Here is a 10,145-nt window from a genome sequence, read left to right as displayed (position 1 = left end):
ACATATTTAAATGTGAGATTGACCCTCATACTATTTATCTTCTATACAAGATTATACATTTATATTTTTAAGCTATGATTAAATAGAAAATTTTATCATAGCTTTGTTTATTTTCAGATTTTGTTTAGAATTAAAAATGGCCAACAACTTCATTAAATTTATTATTGAAATTAAAGAAAAGTTTACAGAAGGTATTTCAAATAATGATTTTGAATAATTATTGTTAAAAAAAAAAAGAATCTTTTCTTTTTATTATAAAAATAGTTAAAAATCTTGAAAATACACTTCATTTAGATTTTACTAAAGATTATTAATTTTTCCCTCACCAGGACTGAACAAATATTTTACCTAGTACACATGGTCAGGGTTGCAACTTGGTCAGGGAATCAGGAAAAGTCAGGAAAAATTTTAAAAAATGACAAAAGTCAGGAAAAGTCAGGAAAAAATGGGGGGTTTTAAAAAAAAGTCAGAAATTTGATACAATTTAAAAAAAGTCAGATTTTGTCAGTTTAAATTTACAAAATTCCTTGTTTTCCAAAGCCTTCAAATGGTAAAAAATTAATTAAATATCCTTTAAAGTCAGAAAAAAGTTCCAAAATTTTCCTAAAATTTACAAAAATATTTAATTTTATTTCTAATGCCTTCATCTAGTATAAATTAGTAAAAAATCCTTTATAAAACTGCAAAAATTTTCTATTAACATATTGAACAAGTACCCTACATGAACAAGCAGATTTTGTAAGCTTTTTAGTATTGATGATCTGTAGCAAGGACACTTCCATAGTGAAACTGTGATATATCTAGCATAATTTTAGAATCTAAGTTTTTTTTTTAAGTAAATTATTAAGTTCTTTATAACTAAACAGTTAGTTTAGTATTTTATGTAACAAGTTAATGTGTATACTTTACCTCTTTATAATTTTTTCAAAGGTTTTTAAATTTATAAAATAAGTTATAAGAGAGGTATATGCCAAGATTAAGTTTACTTATTATTTGTATTCTTTGTATAGTAACTGAAGTTTTTAAAGTAAATAAGACTATAATCTTTTGTTACAAATTTTATACTAAATGATAAGAGGAAATATTTTATACAACAGATATTTAGTTTATTTTTTTATGTCTTTTTTTACAGTTACTTAAGTATATTCTTTTTTAGTTGATTTTTAATTTAAGGATTTTATATTAAATAGTTTAAAAGGTTTCAACTGTAAAAATATGTTATTGTTTTAAGATTTTAGTTGTGAAAGTTTGTTATTAATTCAAAGTTTAAATTGTAAAAGTTCCTTATATGTCATTTGTTTATTTAGATACATTTATGCTAGGAAATGATAAAAAATTGTGTCTTTTTTCAGAAAATCTGTGTTTATAAGGTAATGATACAAGTATTTTGTTGATAGAGCTGTTTATTACAAACATCAATCATACACAGAAGGTTTAAGTGATGTACTGGAAGTTTGATGATAGAATTCAGCAAAAAACTGTTGTTTTTAACCTGTATTAAAATTAGATCGAAAGCTTTATATAGTTTATATAATAGACTCATAGAATTAAAAAAATATTATCAAATATTTTATAAATTTTCCAATAAACTAATTTAAGGGCATAGGGGGACTACAATTTTTTTTTCAAATTTTGTCTTTTTTTGTTTATAATCAGATAATATACTTTTTACACTTTACCGCTTGTTGGATTAAAAATAGCTAAGAAGATATAAGGGACCTAAGTGAGATTCAGAGTAGTTTTTTATAAATTTTAAACAACTTGTTAGAAACAGACTTATATATTTTTTTTTAATAATAAATAATATTTTTTTAAATAATTTCTATCATAACATTTTTAATGCTATTTTGTTTTAAACAAAGAAGGTTAAAAATTTAAATTATGAGCTAAAATCACTGATAAAATTTTAAACTAGTAATAGGTTGACTTATTTTATGATTATTAGTGTTTTTTATCTTAATAATATTGTTATTTATATATTTTTACTATTTATTTGTATTTTTCAAAAAGTAAAAAGTTATTTACTATTTTCAGTGTTTATTGTGGTTGTTTACATTATTATTTTGGTATAGTTAAACTCATATATTTATATATTTTTCAAGTTTGTAAAAAAAAGATAAAAATGATATATTTGTTTTATACTATACTTTAGTTTAAGCATTTTTTTATGAAAACAGCTTTATTTTACTTTTTTTTAAGTATTGCAGCTTTATTTTTTATATATTTTTTTTTAATGTTATAGTTTAACTTACTTTTAATTATTTTCGAATAATTTAAAATAAGTTGGTAGTAGAGTCGAAATTCTTAAACACACATAAAAAAATAAAAACATCAAACATTTTTATTTTATTTTTTTTTTTCTTTTTCAGAAAAACATTAAATGTTGGTTGTAAAGTTTAATAATCTCATTTTCATCGAGCTCTTCGTTTTAGAGTTTAAATTTCTTTTTCATTTTTAGCTCATTTTAATTTTTATTAAGTTTGGGTATGCAACTCGATGACCGAGAGGTATTTTTGCTATCCAGGTCATTAAACCAAAAAAATTATTGATCAAATTTTAACCAAGTTTGTTTTAAAATACATTTCATGATATTTTAAATTATATTGCTTTTAAAATGAAGGACGAGATAGGTTTTCAATGAATTTGTTTTATTTATGAGAAAATTGTTCTTAAAATTTTAAATTCCAAAGTTGTATCCGAATTATTTTACAAAAATTGTTATATCTCAAAAGTAATTAGTTATTAGTTTTGTAAAAACTATCTTATAGTATATAACTTAAGCTTTGATATGTAAGGCTTATTTATTTATTTAAAATGTTAGAACCCCTTATGCCCTTAACATTTAAAAAGTTTAATAATTTATATTTGCTAGTTACTTCTTTCAAAATTTATGTTATAAATTTTTCATGTTAATAAAAAACTAGCTTTTGAAAAAAGAAAGACAAAATTTTAATCTTTTACAATGTAAATCGTTCGATAACCATTGATCTTGGTGTCAAAATTCCAAAAAATAACCGGTTAGGACTATTTAAAAATTAAATGCTTTTCTTTCTATCAAGCTGCAAGCTATAAATTAAAAATTTTAATCATTATACAATTATTACGGCCAAAATGAAACCTAAACTTTTCTTTTTATTATTATATTAAAATTAACTTTATATAAAGTTGTTTATTTAAAAAATGTGAAATATAGTTAAAAAGTGTAAACGTTCAGTATATTTCAAGTATTATATTGATTTTAAAAATAATTAAAACAAATTTTACAAATTCTATAAAAAAATACTAAAAACTTGTAGTTTTATGATAATTTATCTGTTCAATAGTTAGCCTGGCTTGTATTTTTATATGCTTAAGTTGACTAGGCTATTTATTTCATAAACTATACAGTTTTAGTTATAGAAAATAAGTAAAATAATAATAAAAGTCTAAGATTTAGTAAATTTTAGACTGTATATTAAATTTTAAGATTTTTGTTTAAATTACTACAAACTTTATTTATTAGCTTTATAATTAAAAATAAATTTAATCTTAAATCTTAAGTTCTTACTATAAAAAAGTTTTTAATGATGAAAATCGATTTTGTAACGTAAATACCAATAATTTTCTTCTAAATTTTGTACTATAACCGAAATTTTAATTTCTAAACGTTAGTTTATATCTTTAATAAAAATTTTAAGTCTATGTTATAACATTTGCTTTAAAAAAATATCGTTGATTTAAAATTTGTTTGTCAATTGCAATTTTACTTTAAAACTAAAATATAATTTTTACTCATCCTTATTATCTGATCAAACTATTAATATATAATTTTGTTTAGTTATATATATATTTTTTTAAATTAAGTTAAACTTATTTTAAAAATTTAACCCTAAAAAAATAGTAATATTTTTGTATCATAGTATTAACTTGATATAGATGAAATATGCAAACTGAGTGTACTATAGGTTTGTATATTTACCCTTTCGAATTTTTTTTTTTCTCGGTCGATAAGCGGTTTTCAGATTAGATTTTGCAATATTATGATAAAAATTGCAATAGATTATAATTATTTTTTGTCTCTGATTGTTCAGTTATAATTTACTATTTAAACATTTGAAGTTTTGTCACTGATTTGAATTTTTTGAGCTTGTTTTGTCCCTGATATTAAATTTTAATCAACTAATGATAGTAGGGGATTTCCGGAATTTCTACAAAATGACTCCGAGTCATACACCAAGATACAGTTTAAAGTCATGTCCGGGGCAAAATTTATATACATTTTAAAAGTCATAATTGTAACTAGGAGTATAGAAGACAAAAATTAAATATTTGTTTTTGACTTCTTTTATCTAGCACCATTACCACTACTATTTTTATCGGTTAAGGACTGTTGTTCAATGTTAAACTTTAATAACATTATGATTGTTGAACTTTGAAGTTTTTTAGATCATCTATCAAATCCCATGAATTTTCTTAGTGAACAAACAACAGTGGAAATTATGTTTATTTATATCTGTTTACTAATTTTTAAGACAATTCTGATTTGTGTAATAGATTTGTCATTGAATATCAAACTATTCATAAGTTTAAAAAATACTTGTTGTATGTTTTTTAAGTTTATCTGGCCTTTATTTTAAAATTTTATGTAATAAAATGTTTACTCAACAACATATACTAAATTAATCAAAATGGTTATGTTGTAGAGTTTTTAGATAAAAGTTTTCATGAAAGTTAAAGAAAATGTAAAGTTTAAAGTTTTTTTTGAAACTAAATTGAATTACATTTTCTTGTTTTAACAAGGAATCTTTATCTCTATCAGATTTTTCAATCAGCTATTTGCTAAAAATCCTAGACACTCACCACTGTTGAAATCACTCACCACTGTTGAAATTTAAGTTCACTTATGGGTTTATGTGAGTATGTATTTGCTGTGTTATATTGAATTGTTTTGTAAAAACAAATTATAAGTATATTGTGCTTTTTTGTTTTATAGGTTTACTAAAAATCTTAACATAAAGTTATTATTCGCTCTTTGGTTATCATTGGTTGTATGTAGTTTTTGTTGTTGCTCTTTTAAAAAAAAAGTTAAAAATAAATTGTTTTTAATATCAAAAACTTAAAGAGAAAATGGTTTACATGCTTTCCATGCTCAATATTGTAGAGTGGAGATAAAAATGTGTTCAATATTTTATAGTTTAAGTTTATAACTTTACTAAATTATAAAAACATTTAAGAATAATCTGTTATTTTCATAAAGTTTTTTATGTTTTTACTGGTTAAAAGTTTTATTTCTTTAGAAATTATTATTTATTTATTTTAAAAGTTTTAATAGCTCAATTGAAACTGTTTTTTTTTTGTTTTTTGACATAAACATTTTATTTATTAATCTTGTTATGGCAAAGTTTTCAAAATTTTGCAAGGAAAATTTTCAAAAGTTAGAGGTTAGTTATTATATCAAAAAACATAGGAGATAGACATTTGGTGAAGTTTTTTTTTTGCTTTTTTAGAGGGCATAGGGAGGGAGAGTGTAATGGCACAATTTACTTTTTGATCTTTTTTAAAAGCTGTTTTACTCTACTAAATATATTGAGGCCAAAGGGGGGTAAAACACTTTTTTTTTTACAGGGTTGCCACACACTCAGGGAACTCAGGGAATTCAGGGAATCTCAGGGAATTTTCAAACTGTAGAAAATCTCAGGGAAACTCAGGGAATCTCAGGGAAACTCAGGGAATTTTGGCATTTTTCTTTTAACTTAGGGAAACTCAGGGAAGTTTTGGTTTTATCTCTAAATTTCAGGGAAGTTTTTGAAAATCTCAGGGAAATTTTTTTCTAGATCTAGGATGAGGTTTTTAATCTAGTTTCAATATTTTGTTCAAGAGTAGTAATTTTTATTATTTAAGTGGTTATTTAGAATTTTTTAGCCTTGCGGCTAGTTCTTCAATATTGTTAGTATTAACATTGTAGTTTTTTTAAGTTTTAAATTTATATTTACTTAAGTAAAATCAAACAGTTTAGAGAAATGAAAGTTGTTGTTAACTATTCATTGAATAGTTCTAAAACTTTTTATTTTTAGTTACTTATGTAGTTTAAAAAACACTATGTTGTACTATTAGTTCTTATTTTTTAAATAATTAAGTTATTTGTTATTTGCATACTTAAATTGCATACTTAAAAAAACAGTATTAAGATTTTTTTTTAGGTAATGTGAAATTGTTTTAAAATCAAAATTATGTTTTCAGTTATTTAAAATAGATTGTGTATGAACATCTAAAAGCCATGAAAAAATTTTAATTTTAGATTATTTTGTATCAGTTGTTAGGTATTAAGTTGTACTTTGATATGAGATATTTCTTTAGCTATTTCTTTAAACTTTCTTTTTGCAGGTTTTTTTACAATAATGTTAAGCTTTTAAGTTTTATTTACTGCATTCAGAACAGTTGCTAGGAAAGACATACAAGTCATAATTAAGTTATTATGTATGCATTTAAGTGAGTTCTTCATGTGAAATTATTATTATAGTATAATTAAATTTTGTCAATTATAATGTCAAACAAATTAAACTTTATTCTTTTATGTAGAAAGTTAACTAACAAGTTTACACAAAGTTGTGCAAAAATTTAGTTTTTAATTTGTAATTGGTTTAAACCTTTTAAGATTGAGTTTTTGAAAACAGTTTTTTTCATAAATTTAATGCAGAAGCATACACATACAACCTTCCTTTTATCATTAAAGAAGAAAAATGAGAATGAAGTATTAATAATTTGTGTTAGAAGAAAAATTTTTTTTTTAAGATTTTAAAAATACTCAGGGAAACTCAGGGAAATTTAAGGTTACTCAGGGAAATTTTTGGTCACTCAGGGAAGATTTTTTGGCTCAAAGAGTGGCAACCCTGTTTTTACAAAAATTAACTTTGGCTTTTATATGAAAGCTTTAAGTACAAACTACAAGCCAGTTTTTATAGAAATCAAAAATATCATTTAACTTTTGAGTTATTTAATTTTTGTGAAAAGTTTCTGATACAAATTTATGAACTGCAAATTTTTTGTGGTCAGTTTTCTCTGAAATTTTAAAATTTGCTAAAAATCTATCTTCTCCTTCATTTTTCAAGCAATCTTCTTCAAATTTTCAGGGAATTTTTCTTATATTAAAAGAAAAAAATGTCACTTATGAATTTAAATTATTAAAAAAAAAATTTATTGCAAAAGTTAAAAAAAACTTTTTTTTTTTCAAAAACAAAAGTTTTTACAAAAATATTCTAAAAGTCCAAAGTAACGTTTTTTTATTATTGTATGAAAATTAGACTGTGAGAGTTTGAAGAAGGTTGCTTTAGTAATGTAGGAGAATATAGATTTTAAATAAAATAGTTTTTTTTTGCTGTTTTAGTTTTACCTTCCTATAGGGAACCTATTATGTCACCCTTCTTTGACTGGTCATATCTCAAAAAATAATTTGAGTTTTTTAAATGATAAAAAGCATCTTTAAGCTTAGAAAAAACTCTTTAAAATAAGATCAACTTATAAAAAACATGGCAACCTTGCTATGGCCTTAATATAAGCTTAATAATCAACTGAGAATATCTAGTATAAGTTTCAAGTTTCGGCCTTATGGCCACCCTTTACTAGTTAAGCACCTTGCTCCTTTAGATCTTGGTCTTTCTTAAATTTTGAATTTTACTAAAATTGGGCCATATTGCAGACTTTGAGAAACCTTGTCCTAGACTTATTATTAATATTTAAGGAACGCTTATACTTGTAAGTTATATTATAATAAATTTTATCTGCTATATGCAAAAATGCATAATATGCAAATTTTATCTGTTATAATGTTTTTTTACACCTATTAGTAAACTGATTCCAATTATTTATTTCAGTTTATTTTGCTTTAATAGTTATGTCATAATAATGAAAACTTAAAAATATGTACATAACAGGTTAAACTTTAGAATTTAATTCAGAAACTTGCTGTTTGTATGCATTTGTTTACATCAGTTTTGTTTTTCAGATTTTAATTTCTTTAGCTGTTTCACTTTTATAATTTAAAGCAGGGTATCCCAAAGTTGTTCTACTGGCCCTCTTCGGGGCTATGACAGATACCCAGGGGTCATAAGCAGCAAAGGGGCTAAAGGGGACAGGGCATAAGCAGTAAAGGAGCCACATGGAGGGCCACAAGGTCAAAATAATTTGAAAGTTACACCAGATATTCTGTATTTATTGATGAAGAGTAAAACAATACTTATGTGTTTTTAATGGTAGTTGAAACTTACACAAGATATTCAGGAGTTGCAGATGAAGACAAAAAAAAGGTCTTTAGTACTTTTATGATAGTTTTTTAAGTAATCTGGTTAAAGGGGCCTGGTTTTTACTTACAGGTTCATTGATTTAAATTTCAAATATGTTGAGTCAGTCAAATTAAAAGATATCATTATATATGTAAAATGAAGGGTGCTCAAGCATTACTTTCATCATTTGACTGAGATCCAGATTATTTTGTAAAAAGAACTATATATCAGTTATTATTGTTTTTTTAGTGTTTAATGGTACATAGTTAGTTCAACAATTTTTATTTCTTTTTAACCTTTAAGTTATAATAAATATATTTATAGTTGAAGTTTTTATAGCGTTTTTCACATCAATTTAAAATAATATCAAGTTTTACTTTTTCTAAGGTTTTAAAATTTATTTATATGTTTTTTAAATATTTATTCTAGAACAGATACATTTCACTTGTCTTGTCTGGTTAAATAAAGTACAGGGTTTGTGCGCGTCAGACTAAATCAGTTTTTTTGAAAAAAGTTGAAAAACGTCAGGCTAAATAATTTTTTATTTTAAAATTTGAGAATCACAGTTTTTCTCGGTTCAAATGCTTGAATATTTTTGATAAAAAAAAAGAGAAATCTTTTTAATATCAAATTGAGATGTGAATTTATTTCTTAATAAAGATGTAGTTATTAAAGACAAACTCAGTCAGTATTTGTAAAAATAAATTCTTAAAACCTGTTGTTGAATCTCTAAAAAATTTTAAGAATCTTTATTATTTGTTTTAAGTAGATTATGTACGTCATAATTATGAAAATTCATTAAAAAAATACAGTTTAAACATTACAGTTTAGTTCATCAACTTAGCTGTTTGTTTGAATTTTTTATTCTCGGTAAGCGTTTTATTTTAAATTTTAATAAAACACGACAATGCACTTCATTTTATAATAAATCTTTTGGTTATAATGTTTTTACTTATTACTCAATTAAATTAAACAATGGTGTTTAGTAATATACATTAAATTTTTACATTAGAAATCTATTAGATGTAATACTTATTTTAAAACTTATCACAGAATTTGTTATGTTAAGGGCATAGGGGGTAATCAGCTTTTTCACAATTTAGTCTAATTTTATTGATTTGTAACTAAGCTATAAGTTGCTTTTTGCAGATTTTTAAAGCTCAAAACATTTTTAAGATAAAGCTGGTTGAATTCAGAGATTACAATAGTACTAATGAAGACCCCCCAATACCTAAAATGACTTCTAAAGGGGATTTTCTTTACTTTGAAAAAAATGTCAGGCTAAATTGGTCTTAGTCAGGCTAAATAAAAAAATTTTCGCGCACAAACCCTGAAAGTAGCATATAGTTTATGTATATAAATAATTAGATTAGTTAATATTTAATTATTACTAGTAGCAGGGTTGTCACACACTCAGGTTCTACATTTTAAAGTTTTTAAAAATATCAGGATAGCTCAGATATTATGAATTTAAAAAACTCAGGCTGAATCAGGATAGTTTTGTTATTTTATAAGAAACTCAGGAAAGTTTTAAAATTAAAAAAAAATCTCAGGACGGATTTAGTTAATGCTATTTTAGTAGTTAATTTATATAACCAGTTTTGTTGAAAAACCTTTTTTTTTGATTTTGAAATGCTTATTTTAATATTTTTAGCCTTTTGGTTAGCTTTTAATTACATTAACAAACAACATAGTGTTTGGCAAAAGGCAAAAATGTTTTTTAAGGATTAAAAGAATCTCAGAATAATTTAAGGACAAATAAAACAGTTTTTTGACTCAAAGACTGGCAATCCTGTAGTAGTAGCAATAAATTTAATAATCCCAAAACTGTGTGGTTACACTCATCAGTTTATTATTTATTTTACTGTTTATGAAATATTATTTATT

This window comes from Thalia democratica, chromosome 1 (genome assembly GCF_965202585.1).
Source record: "Thalia democratica chromosome 1, ktThaDemo2.hap1.1, whole genome shotgun sequence".
Lineage (NCBI taxonomy): Eukaryota > Metazoa > Chordata > Thaliacea > Salpida > Salpidae > Thalia > Thalia democratica.
This window is presented reverse-complemented; position numbering follows the sequence as displayed.